This window comes from Apteryx mantelli, chromosome 15 (assembly GCF_036417845.1).
Source record: "Apteryx mantelli isolate bAptMan1 chromosome 15, bAptMan1.hap1, whole genome shotgun sequence".
NCBI classification, from domain to species: Eukaryota; Metazoa; Chordata; class Aves; order Apterygiformes; family Apterygidae; genus Apteryx; species Apteryx mantelli.
The window spans coordinates 22,932,240-22,944,580 of record NC_089992.1 but is presented as its reverse complement, the minus strand read 5'-3'; the positions used below and the strand labels follow the sequence as shown (position 1 = coordinate 22,944,580).

At 55.8% G+C, this 12,341-nt stretch overlaps 1 protein-coding gene across 1 annotated transcript in view; it reads left to right on the top strand.

Annotated features, from left to right (window-relative positions):
- Positions 1–12,341, top strand: part of LINGO1 (leucine rich repeat and Ig domain containing 1) — a 238,608-nt gene that overhangs the window by 157,214 nt on the left and 69,053 nt on the right. The gene's annotated exons all lie outside the window — the stretch shown is intronic.

The window sequence follows — 12,341 nt, the reverse complement described above, 5'->3', positions numbered from 1 at the left end:
CTCCCTCTCTCTCCCTCTCTCTCCTCTCTCTCCCTCTCTCTCCCTCTCTCTCCCTCTCTCTCCCTCTCTCTCCCTCTCTCTCCCTCTCTCTCCCTCTCTCTCCCTCTCTCTCCCTCTCTCTCCCTCTCTCTCCCTCTCTCTCCCTCTCTCTCCCTCTCTCTCCCTCTCTCTCCCTCTCTCTCCCTCTCTCTCCCTCTCTCTCCCTCTCTCTCCCTCTCTCTCCCTCTCTCTCCTCTCTCTCCCTCTCTCTCCCTCTCTCTCCCTCTCTCTCCCTCCTCTCCCTCTCTCTCCCTCTCTCTCCCTCTCTCTCTTCTCTCTCTCTCCCCTCTCTCTCCCTCTCTCCCTCTCTCTCCCTCTCTCTCCCTCTCTCTCTCCCTCTCTCTCCCTCTCTCTCCCTCTCTCTCCCTCTCTCTCCCTCTCTCTCCCTCTCTCTCCCTCTCTCTCCCTCTCTCTCCCTCTCTCTCCCTCTCTCTCCCTCTCTCTCCCTCTCTCTCCCTCTCTTTTTTTTTTAACTAGAAATGATATTCAGAAACCCAGGTGGTTTGGTTTTCCTTGTGTTTTTTCCTTTCTTTAATTAAAAAAAGAAAAAAGGAAATTTGGGATAACATAACGGAGGGGAATGTGATCTGCATTCTCAGCCAGATCTCTCCACTAACAGGTCCGTGTCCAGTCCAGGCAGACCGGATTCCTTTCCGAGGCTGCAAGCGATGGCAGAGGGAAGAGCCGCTCTTCCCAGTTTGAAAGCGGAGGGGAGCTGGTGTCACCCGGCCAAGTGCCGGCAGGACCCAGTGATGGAAGAAGGGATCTAAACTTGAGCTTCAAGCTTATGAGTAAACTCTCTCCCCAAGGAGACTGTGAAACTTGGGGCCGGATGATGTGGTCAGAGGTTTTATTTAACTCTGAGACAGGGCTGAACCTGAGTGGATTTTTAATGCATGAATTTTTAGTGTTCAAACTGAACAAATCTTTGAACCTGCGTGGTTTCAGAGGGATGTTTCTCTTCCTCTGAATGTGCGTGCCATAAATGCTTCAAAACCATCCTCCCTCTCCTCTTCAGCATTGCTGGCTCTTGTGATACAGTTGCAGACTTGCAATAGGTCACGTTTTCCATTAAGCCCCCTTGTCACAGGAGCATCTCAGACTTTCTTTTTCTCAAGTAAGCTTCCAGCATCAGGATTATGGGAAAAAAAAAAAACCTATAAAAGTGGACAGGGGCAGCCCAGGGCTCAGCAGGCTGAAAGGCAGATTTATTTAGTTATTTAAAACTCTTCCTTTTTAGGGCAGATTTAGGTAGGTCCGACCCATGACAGCCCTTCCTCGAATTTGCCCCGTGGCTAGAGGCGGAAGCAGGGAATAGCTCCCTGCTCCCATCCCTCTGCCCTGCTTTCCTTCCCAGACCTTTCCGGAGCACAGAGCCTTTCCCCTTGGCTGCAGTGCCGGGAAGGAGCTGGCTCTGGCCCTTTCCCCATCCTCCAGGAGGTTCCTGAAGTGCCGCATTTTCCGGCCAGGCGCTCGGCCCGGCTGCCCCGACGGCCTCGGCAGATGGGCTGAGCAGCGCGCGCCTGCACGGGACCAGCTCGCCAGGCCGCGCTGCCGGTCTCCCGCGGCCTGGGATGGGGCTCTCCGAGGTCAGCAGGAGGAAGGAAAGAGGCAAAAAAGAGCCTGGCGTGGCAGGGAGCCGGGTGGGGGAAGGAGCGGAAGGAAGCAGCTCATCTGCAGCCACGCGTCCATCCCGGGAGCGCGCGGCATTGCACTGGTCAGCACTTCTCTGAGAATGAACAACGCGAGGTGTCAGGTGGCAAACATTACCTCCCCAAGAACTTTATTTTTGCTGAACGACGTCCTAGCTCGGAGCAGGGAGAATCAGCGCGAGGGAAGCCAGGTTCCTCGCGGTGCGGGGACCTGCCCGTGCTGCCCCGCGCCGTCGGGGACCGGCGGGTTTTGTGCAGGAGCGCCCGCCCCGCGCAGTGTTGTGGGATGGTCGGAAGGGAGGTGGCAAAGGGGGAGGCAGCTCGTGCCTCCCAGGCTTTGCAACTCTCCTGTCCGTCCGGGCCGTGCCAGTCTCGGCATCCCTGGCGCTGAGCCCCGCGTCTCGAGGGCATGGGGTGCCCCATGCCTTAAAAAGCTGCTGCACTGGTAGCCGGGGTGGGTGAAGGTGGGAGGCAAAATGAGTTGGGTTCACTTGCTGCTTGGCTTTTCTTGGTTCCCATCTGCTCTCGAAGTCACAGTGTGCTTTAACCTGACTTAGCCACCTGGCAGGTGGTCGCAGCTAGCACGGCTGGCCACGGGGAGCGGGTCTCCCCGCCATGCCCGGCTCTGGGATTACCCTCACCCGGAGCCGTCCCTGAGCCTCCGGCACTGTCCAGTTCGGCTGCCATGGCTCGTGCGTGGCAGGCTGCAAGCGAGTCCTGCACCGGGCCCTGCAACCTGCCTTTCCGACCCGTTGGTGAGCTGCCTGCCAGCAACGCAAAGCTGCTCCTTCGCCTGGTCCGGGCCAAGCAAATTCCTGTCCGAGTTCCTCTTCCAGAACTCGCCTCTGTCCTGCCCAGCTTCCTAGGCTAAACCAGATTTCTGAGTGTCTCACTCAGAGGGCTGACAGCCATTAGCATGGAGAGATTTTTATTATTATTATTTTTTTTTTTTTTGCTAGCACATTAGCAATTGTGCAAAATGCTAAGAAGCGAGGGGGGAGCCCGGCTGTGCAGTGCCACGATGTGTTGTGCGCGCAGCTGCTGTCCCTTGGCGCGCAGGCGAGCGTGAGCAACGCGGCCCCCGCTGCGCCGGGGGGCCGGAGCCGGCGGCGTTGCGGCTGCTGGTGTGAGCCGCTCCAAGGAGACACCGGCTCTGGAGAGCTTTTCAGTGCTGACATTTCATGCTCGGTGCCTGATGACCAGCGCTTTGCCATGACTCTGACCCCTGCCAGCCCCGGGCAGCCTGGCGGATGCCGATGGGGACCGTCCTGGCGTGAAGGTGTGCCCCCAGATGGGTGCTCCCACGGCTGGGTGGCCCGGAGCGAGCAGGAGAGCGCAGCTGTATCCTGGAAGCGTCCCTGGGGCGAGCGGGCAAGGCCCCTGCGGAGGAATTTGGGGAGCCGAGTTCCCCAACAGCCAGGCCTGCGCTTGCAGAAACACCGCTGGACTCAGCATGTTCCTCAGCAGGGGTGATTCTGCCTGTCCTGTGTGAGTCTTTGCACTGTTTTGGGACACGCTGTGGTTTTATTCCCGGGGGAAAAAAAAGTAGCTGCACTACAGCTTTGAATGCAGCCTGGCTTCCCGTCTTTTCTGCCCCGTCCTGCCCAGCTGGAGGTGGGGAGGAGGAGGAGGAGGAGGTGGTGCCCCTCAGGCAACCTGGCCCAGGACTTGCGGTAGCAAGACTCGAAGGCGCTGGAGGCTTTCTGGCAGTCGAGGAGTGGGAGATGGGATCCCGTACACGCAGCTCAGGAAGTCGCATTAAGTTAAAGGAGGAGAAGAAGCCGGAGCGGGGAAGTGAGGGCGAGCAGGAGCTGGGCATGCACAGCACTTTGTTTCTTTGGGTTTATGCTCTGATACTTTCTGCTTAATTACGCCCTGACATGCACAAAGGAGAGAAGGATTTTTAGAAAGCTTGAAAAAATTACCTTCCGTGAAATATTTAGGACAGGCTAGTTCCTTCTTAAAAACTGGCATAATTACTCCTGCAAGGCTTTTTCCAGTTCTCCGGTTTTCCTGGTGTTTGGAGAGAGGTAGAAGTTTGTCCTCGTAAGCACGGGAGGGGCTGGGCTGGCTCGTGCTGATTAGAGCAAGGTGATCACTGTATTGAAATACTTGGAGATGGGCGAGGTGGCGGTCAGTGGGTTTATTTGCTCCCGTGAACGTTTCCCCCGATGGGCTGGGGACGCAGGAGGCAGCGGAGGCGTTTTTAGTGATACATTGGGGCGTCGCAGTGGCGGCGGGCGAGCTCGCTGCGGGGCCAGGCGCGAGTCGGAGGGCAGCGCGGGGAAGAGACGGCGCTGGGCTGCGGGAGCCCAGCCGCCTGCCCGGGCAGAGAGGGGCCATGCTGGGAAGCCTTCTTGTGACGCTATTAGGCTTAAACCAAAATTAGCATCCCATTCACTTGCTCTTTGCTGTGCTAGCTCTGCGAGGCTAATAGTGCTTCAAAAAAAAAGTCTCTCGTCACCAAACTCAGCAGCTCTGACTCAGAGTACGCAGAGGGAGCAGACTTGCTGAATAAGGCACCGCTGCCGTCGTCACGCCTCGCCTGGCCGCGGCCGCCCCGTGGGACTAGCCTGAGGTCAGCCAGAGAGCCGGTGTCGGAGCCGGGCCTGGGCCCCGCGGTGCCCTGCTCCGCGGCGCTGCCCCCTGAGGCCGCAGGCGCCGGCGTCCAACCCAGCCAAACGGAGGAGCGTTCCCAGCGCTGTGCCCCGCTCCGCAATTAATCACTTCCACCCACGTTACACCTTCCCCCTCCCCTAAATCCTCCCTCTTTCTGGTACTGGAGTGGGGAGCGGAGGCAGCTCCAGTTTTATGAATTAATCAAAGACGATGCCGGCTTCTGAGAGCTGCTGATTTAGAGAGCCCTTTGCAAGCATGGGTGTAACGTGATTTCTTAGCCGAGCCCGGCTCTGGCCAAGCCTGCCAATAGGAACCATTCCAGCTCCCAGCCACATCCTGGGGAGACGGACTGAGTGGTCTTTTCATCTACAAATAAAACAAACAGGAACAAAGAAGACACTAATATTGACTTTCATCATTGATATTCCCATTTATCTCAGTAACAATTAGTAATTCTGTTGCTGCCAGGGTATAGCTCATAATCTCACTGTTTCAGGGGAGCTTATTAATGTCATCGGCAAGAGCAGAGGGGCAGAAAGCTCTGGGCAACTGCAGCGGAGGGCTGGAGAAGAGCTGAGCTGGATGTGGGGGAAGAGAGGCGGAAGGGGGCTGGAGAGAGGCATTGGATCCAGGTGGGAGCGGTGGAGGAACAGCGCTGGGGAGAGGTGCTCCCGGGGGCACGGGCAAGGCCTGGCTTTGCTCCCCGAGGGCAGCTGCCCCCCCCCCCCCCGTTGTCTCTGCGTCGCTGGGGCCAGCACCATCCTGCTGTGTGTGGCGAGGGGCAGGGGGGCCGAGCGGACCGCTGCCTGCTCCAGCACAGCCAGGATGAATCCCCCGCCTCTCCCCTGTCGCTGCCGCGCTCCATGCAAGCCGCGCTAGCCCTGGGCGCCCGGTGCGAAGTGGCTGCCTTCCCGCAGCCTCCCTGCTCGCCCTGTGCATAGCAGCCTGTCCCACTGGGATTGCATTCGGGCAGGGAATGCCGGGCCACGGGAGGCTTTGGGGGAAACCAGGGCAAGTGCGTGTGTCCTGTCCATAGGGCTCCCGTTCCAGTTACGCCTCCGACCTTCCCATGGCGCAGACAGTGCTTGTTGCTCCCTGGCTCTTCCCGTTAGTCATTCCCTGTCCTCTTTGAAAAATCCTTGCTGTGCCGCCTGTCGGTGCCTTGTGTTGTTGGAGCAATTGCTGCTGCATGCCTGGCTCGTTCCTCTCTGCCCTGGGCAGCGGAGGCGGGAGGTCCAGGAAGGGAGCGGAGACCTTTGGGATGAAGTCCAGAGGAGGTGGGATGTGGAGGAGTTGTCACTGGTGCCGCTGACTCTCCTGTGCTGCCCTGGTCGCTTTGGCACCCGACTGCTCTGTGCATCATCCTGAATCGGTCTGGAGGTCCGTTTCCTGCATCTATTTTTTATCGTCCCGTTAAGCCAAGTCCCCACCCTGTCTCTGAGAGATGGTTTCCGGTGCACAAAGTCCCGAACATTATCAATTCCACAGGAACCGCTGTCACAGCAGCCGCGGGGACCAGCGAGCAGTGAATGCAAATGCAGGGCAGTGTTTTTATTAGGATTTAAATGAGTTTAGGGCTGTTTAGAATTACAATGTGATTTGAGCCAAGAGGGCCTTATAAAACTGGTACGAGTTCATATATTATACAGTAAATGTGCCAAATCCCACAACTGCGACTTGAGCGCCTGCCTTAGCAAGGCAGGGAAGCAAGCAGGCGGCTGCCGGGGCCGAGCCCGGCCGCGAGGCTCCCCGCGGCGGGGAAAGGGCCGTCGTGGGGGGAGGCAGGCCTAAGCGCTCGGCCCCGTTCGCCCGCGGGAGCTGGAGGTTTCCAGGCGCGGCGCTCGCTGTTCACGGAAAAACAAGCCTGCGGTGTGGTGTGTTCAGGCAGGGAGCAGCCGGCGTGCCCGAGCAGCTCTCCCTCCTCCTGCGCGCTCGAGCCGCGCGATGCAGTACGGGGCTCGGGAAGTGACCTCTGCAAAGCGAGCTTTGCAAACTGCTCCCGCCGTCCCCTCCAGCCTTCCCTCCTACCGCGGTGCTTTCCTGGGGCTTGGCAGCCTCCGGGCTGTGGCCTTGCTGCCACCGGAGGAAGACCAAGCAGCACACGGGTGTCTGGGGGCAGTGGCCAGCACCTGCAGGGAGGGTGCTGGCAGCACGGGTGAGGTGTCTCGTGGCCGCGGCCTCCGCGTGCCCCGGGAGCGGCATGGGGCTGGCAGTGTGGACGTGGCGTATGCCGTGCCTTGGGCATCTCAGCTCTTAGGGCTTTTCATCTGCATCCCGACCAGCAGCAGCCGAGCTTGCTTTGGGCGGTCATCCCCGTGTGCGCCAGACCCGGCTTGCTCATCTCGGGAGACCTTGTGGCACCCAGATCAGCAGCCTGTTGCATAGCATCACTCAGCGCACTATGAATGTGTGGCTTTAATGGCCTTTATTGTAATATATCACAGTGCAGGGCTTTGCGGGGAGATGGAGGGAAGAGACAGGAGACATGACAGAGCTATAATTCTGTCCACACGCGTCCCAGGGCTTGTGACGCCTGGGAATCACAGCCATAGGGGCGTGATGAATTCCTCCATCTGCTCCGTTAGCCAGGACAGGAGCGAAAGCAAAGTTTGAGTTATTGGCTGGGGATATTTGTGCCTAGCCTCATTTGCGGCATTTCAGTGTTATGCTTTTGATCTCTGAAGGATATAGCTGAATATGTGAATGAGAAATACACGGTTGTATTGAAATCCTTGACAAAATGCCTTTTGTGCCTCCCTGCATGTTTATTTGCGTAAGCGAATGTTTTGTTGGAGAAACACAGGAAAGGTGCTCGAGGGAAAGGCAGCGAAGGCGGGGGTGAGAGCATTTGGAAACTTGCAGTAGGATTTCAGGACACTTAAGAGCCTCTTACTGTCAGCGGCAAGACAGCGACATCAGAGGCTACTCAGGCAATTGTCTGAGATAAATTGCCTTATTTGATGTATTTGTTGGTACCTCGCTGGTTAAGCTTCTGGGTTATATATCTATATAAGGCATAGGAGAAACCTAGAAATACATATATACATGCGCACATGCATATACACATATGTCTATATCCATATTTGTAGTTATTTCTCATGAATGACCTTGCAGGCAGGAAATAATATCATCAGCCTACATTGTGCTTATGAATAGCTGGCTGCTTGCTGTTTAGGTGCGCAGCGTTTGGGAGCTAGCCCGCGTTCGCCGGTACCTGCGTGAAGCTCGCTTTCTCCCACTCGAGCAGGGGTGGGAGCATTTGCTGCAAAAGGGAGCATCTCCCCTCCTCCCCCGAAAGAAGGGCTTTGCTCGCTTCAGTAGGTGCTCAGGGATGAGCGTTTGCTCACAAGTAACATGCTGCCAAACAAAGCTGCTTTCCCTGTAGAGGAAAAATTGTTCCCGGTGCCCACGGGAGAGGTGAAGGTAGAGCTGTGACAGATAGCAACCCAGCTGTTTCCTTCTGCTCACAGGAAAGATGGCATGCCAGGAGCACAGAGGCATCCCTGATGCAAGGGCAGAAGCAGTGGTATAAAATTACGGGGGAAAATTGTCCCTGTTTTGGTACATCTTTGAACCGTGTTCATAGCTCTTGATTGACAGGAAAATCCTTTGAGCAGAGTGGAAGCTAAATTCCTGCGCTGCAGGCACTGCACTTGGGCAAGAAGACCTTGAATAGGTTCCCAGCTTTGGCACAGACCTTGGTCCCTTCTCTTAGGGGATAGCCTCCCTGGGCTGTCATCACTCTTAAAATACAAAGCAATTCAGCCTTACCTGTAACTAATATAGACTGAGAGGCAGCGCTGAAAGGAAATTCCTGTGGTTGCTCTTACGATGCTCCAAGATCCTGCAGGATCGTGAGGAGTTTTAACTGCTAGGGCACGTCTGGGGTAAGAAGTCCACTCAAACATCCTGTCATTCGGGTTTATAAATTGTCTGCAATGATAAGAGGGGCTGCGTATCCCTGTAGATAGAGGGCAAACTGTGTTGTGACCATCTGCTACAATCAGCAGCAGATATATAGCGCGTGACTGTAATGTCACAGCCAGGGAGGTGTAGCTCCGTCCTCAGCAATGCGTGTTGTGGTCCAGTGCTGCGGCCTCTCCTCGGTGGGAGCACGTTTTCGTTCCCAGTGGCCTGGCTTTCAGTGCGAACCCGCTCGTGTGCTTCAAACCCACTGGCTGGATTTAGATAATGGTGGGGAAGAAGAAACTGCACAGCTCCCCTCCACCTTGCGTCCGAAGCAGCGACCCGCAGAGCCCCCTTTGGCAGCCCTGCCCGTGCCAGGGGCTCTCCTTGCTCCATCCCTAGGGCCCGTGCTGATCAGCCAGGGGAGGCACGCTGCCGGGGTCGTGCAGGCAGGGAGAAAGTGTTCACTGCATACAACAGCAGCCTGGATCAAAGGGACCTCAACAGGTGACATCCGCCAGAAAGCTTTTAATGCCTAGCCCTGGAGCAGGGGGATTTACGCAAGGGACTCATTTCCTTTCCTGATCAGCCTTTTCATAAGAAACTGTGTCAACTTGACATTCAGGATTTTTTTTTTAATACCTTTTTATTTATTTAACAGTTTAATTGCAGTGTTTTTTGGGTATTTTTATATACTTTCTGATTCCTTCCGACTCTGTCCTTGTATACGCTTTGTTCTTTAAAGTCATTTCATTATGGTTATTTATTGCCTCTGCTGGTTCTGCAAGAGGATTTCGGGACGGGAGGAGGGGTGCCAGTGACCTGAAAGCCGGCAATGCGGGTGAGCGTGCTCGCCTGTGTGCGCGCAGCGTGCAGGGGCAGGACGTCGCAGGTGCGTGTGCACCTCTGCAGGGACACGCAAAGGTCAGGCCTCAGCTGCACATGCGTGCATGTGTGGTTATTTAAAGATGAACGTGGATCCGTGTTTGTGGAGGTTCAAGGAAAGGTTCTCAAAGTCTCAGCACGCAAGCACAGACCCCTATGCTGAAATTTGCCTCTAATGTCGGGACTGATGGGGAGGAAAAGGGGCTTAAGGGTTTCCCACCTCAAAAGATTTTCAGCTAGTTCACGCTGGCATTAATCCTCCTGGAACAGCTCTGCCAGAGCTAAATTTGCAGAACTTGTGAGAGGCCAGAGATGTCCCAGCAGGCAGGACCAGCCTCGTTCCCAGTGGGTATGGTGAATGGGGAGGTCTCAGAGCAGTTCCTAGCTCTGCCCGGCTTTCCTGGGGACCTGGGTCCCATCACTTCTTCTCTGTGACCAGGACGCTGGGGGAGTGAGCCAGGATGTCCTGCAATTTCTCCTGTCCATTGGGCCATCCTCAGAGCAGGGCCACGTGGTGGCAGCTTCTCCCCTGCCTTCCCTGGTCGCGTCCAGGCCCCAAGGCTTTCTGCAGCTCTTGGTGCCCTGGCTGCTTCCCCCGTCCTGCCTGCCCCAGCTCTGGCTGCTGTTCTTCCTAGATTTGGACAAGATGGTCCATATTCCAAGAGTTTGCAGTCGCTTCTTGGTTTTGCCAGATTGTTTGTTCAGAGTGGAAAAACAAAAGCAAAGTCAGAAAACGTCCCAGGGTTTCACTTCGGCATTTTCTAAATGAAGTAATTGTCATTTTCCTTTAGAAAGAAAATGTTATTCGGAAATTTCCTTGACTTTTATCTTAAAGAAATGGGTAAATCTTTACAAATGCCAAAATTTAAAGTGAAACACTACCATGCCTCTGTACATTTTGGATTCACTAGTATTTAAAAGGTGACATTTTTCTGATTTATCCAAGCTAATTCTTACTAAATTGTCAAAAAGAAAAAAAAGGAAAAAAAATGACAATACTAATAATTGCACTAATGATAATGTGCTTTCACAGCCTTGGCCTTTACCACAACTAATTGCGCTCTTTCATTTCTCCTGCTCTGTGTCTCATCTGTCTCCCCTCAACTCAAACCTTTCAATGAGGGCAGCAGATCCACACAGTCCCCCCATCACCATGAGTTGCCTTGACACAAACTCACAGCTGCCCTGGCCCAGTTACATCCTGAAGTGACTAAGTCTTGCTGGAGCTGCCTCTGCCTGTGATTTGCCAGATAGATGAGTTTAAATGGAGTCATCCTCAGCTTCCCTGCACTTGCATCCAGCCTTGCATCTTAGCAGTGCTTCTCACAGCATCCTCTCGACCTTCTTGCAGACTGGGCTTTTGATGCACAACTTTGCAGAACCTCTGTCCCATCCCAGAGCTGAAGCTCTGATTTCTCTTGCCCTGGTTTGATATCACTCTTGGCTGTAGTTGGAAATTAGCTGGCTCCACTGAGCTCTGGAGACCTACCCCTCACTCTGGCCCAAGGACGTGTGGATGAGGAGGTTGGGGCCAGGCCAGCCTTGTCTGAGCTGGCAAGTGGTGAGAGGCACCAGCTGCTGGCCCAGGTCAGCAGCGGGCTAATCCTGACAAGACACCCTTGCTTGCCTGCCCAGGTAAAAACCCAGCATCTTCCCCCCACTCTGCTCAGCAGCGCGGTGGTGTGGTGCATTTCTGCAGAGCCCTTTGGTCTCCCCCGAATGTGTGTACACAGCAGGGGGAAGCTGGCACGGTGCCCTGAGGACACCCCGCAGCCCCGAAGGAGCCCGTGCCTCTGAGCTGAGCTGCACAGACATCTCACGTGATCAGAGACCATGCTTTGGAGGAGGCACCATATTTTTGTTCATCTGCAAATTCACCTTCTGCAGCCCGGAGCACTTCGCAGCCCATCGCCTCTGCATTGCGGGGCGGTCTAGGCTCCTGGCCTGTCCCGTGCACTGTCTCATGCATGGACACCAGCAAGGAGCTGAGGTGAGGAAAGTTGTCAAGAGCTGTTAGGAGATATGAGTGAGCTTATATAAAGGGATCCATTTTCATTCTCCTGCCTGTCTGCTTCAGTCAAAATACAAGGCCGCAGTTAACCATGTTTTGCGTCGTATCAGACCACAGCTAACTAATGTACAGGCTGCTGCGGTACGCGCTGCATCTCTGTGCACCACAGCCATCCTGAGCCACCACCACACGTTGCTGGAGCTGCCTTCCCCACCTCCACTCCCCTCGAACCCACAGCTTGCTCCAGGATGAATCATGTCTTCCCCCTGAGCTGTGTCTCCCTGTGGGCTCTGCAGCTCCTGTGCTGCCAACCACAGCCCTGCCAGGCTTGGCCACGTCTCCCGAGAGCTGACACAGCCTCTGCTGTTGGGGCTGCCCCGTGGCGCGCTCCGAGCTGCGTCCCTGCCCCGGCCGAGTGCTCCTTCGCTCCCACCTCGCCCAGCCCCCCGTTTGTGCTGCCTTCGAGAAGCGGTGCAATTGCAGACGATCCAGGCATGACCCTGTCATGGGGGAGCAGGGGAGCTCGGGCCACCCCTGGGGCCCCCCAGGGTCCCTGGCAAGGCTGGGGAAAGGGCCAGCAGCAGGTGCTGCTCCCAAATCTCCTGGCTCCTTAGCTGCCCTGCCTCATGGTGCAGCACAGCTCACCCACTGCCTCTTTCCTTATGTCCTCAGGGCATTTGTCCCTCTGCCGTTCATCCGCGCACACAGTGTCTTTCTGGTCTGTCTCGTCTTGTCAAGCTGCGTTGCTGCTGATCTCTTTCTCTTTGGCAGACACACACACACACACACACACACACACACACACACACACACACACACAGCTCCAGACTGGGCTACCGGAACGCCCTTGAAGCGTCTGGCATCTGACGTCTTCATCTCCATTATTTAGAGGCTGTAAGGAGCATCTCTGTTTGCCTGTCACTCGGTGACATGCTGTAGGGCCGTGGGGACGGCTGCGTGGCTGCAGAGGGGCACGGAGGGACATCTCTCGCTGACTTGGGCGAGAGGGCTGGTGCCTGAGGCAAATGGGAGGCAGTGGAGGCTTACCAGGCTCGAGCCATCAGACCTCGAGCCCTCATCTTTCCCAGCTCGGAGTGGTACAGCACTGTGCTACAGAGCAGGGCCCTGGCTGTTATGTCCTAAGAGATGCAGGGAGATGAGAGGCATCTGCAGGGACCCGCATTTCCTTTCTCTTTCTCCCTTCAGGGTGTCCTTCCCCCCAGTTCCTT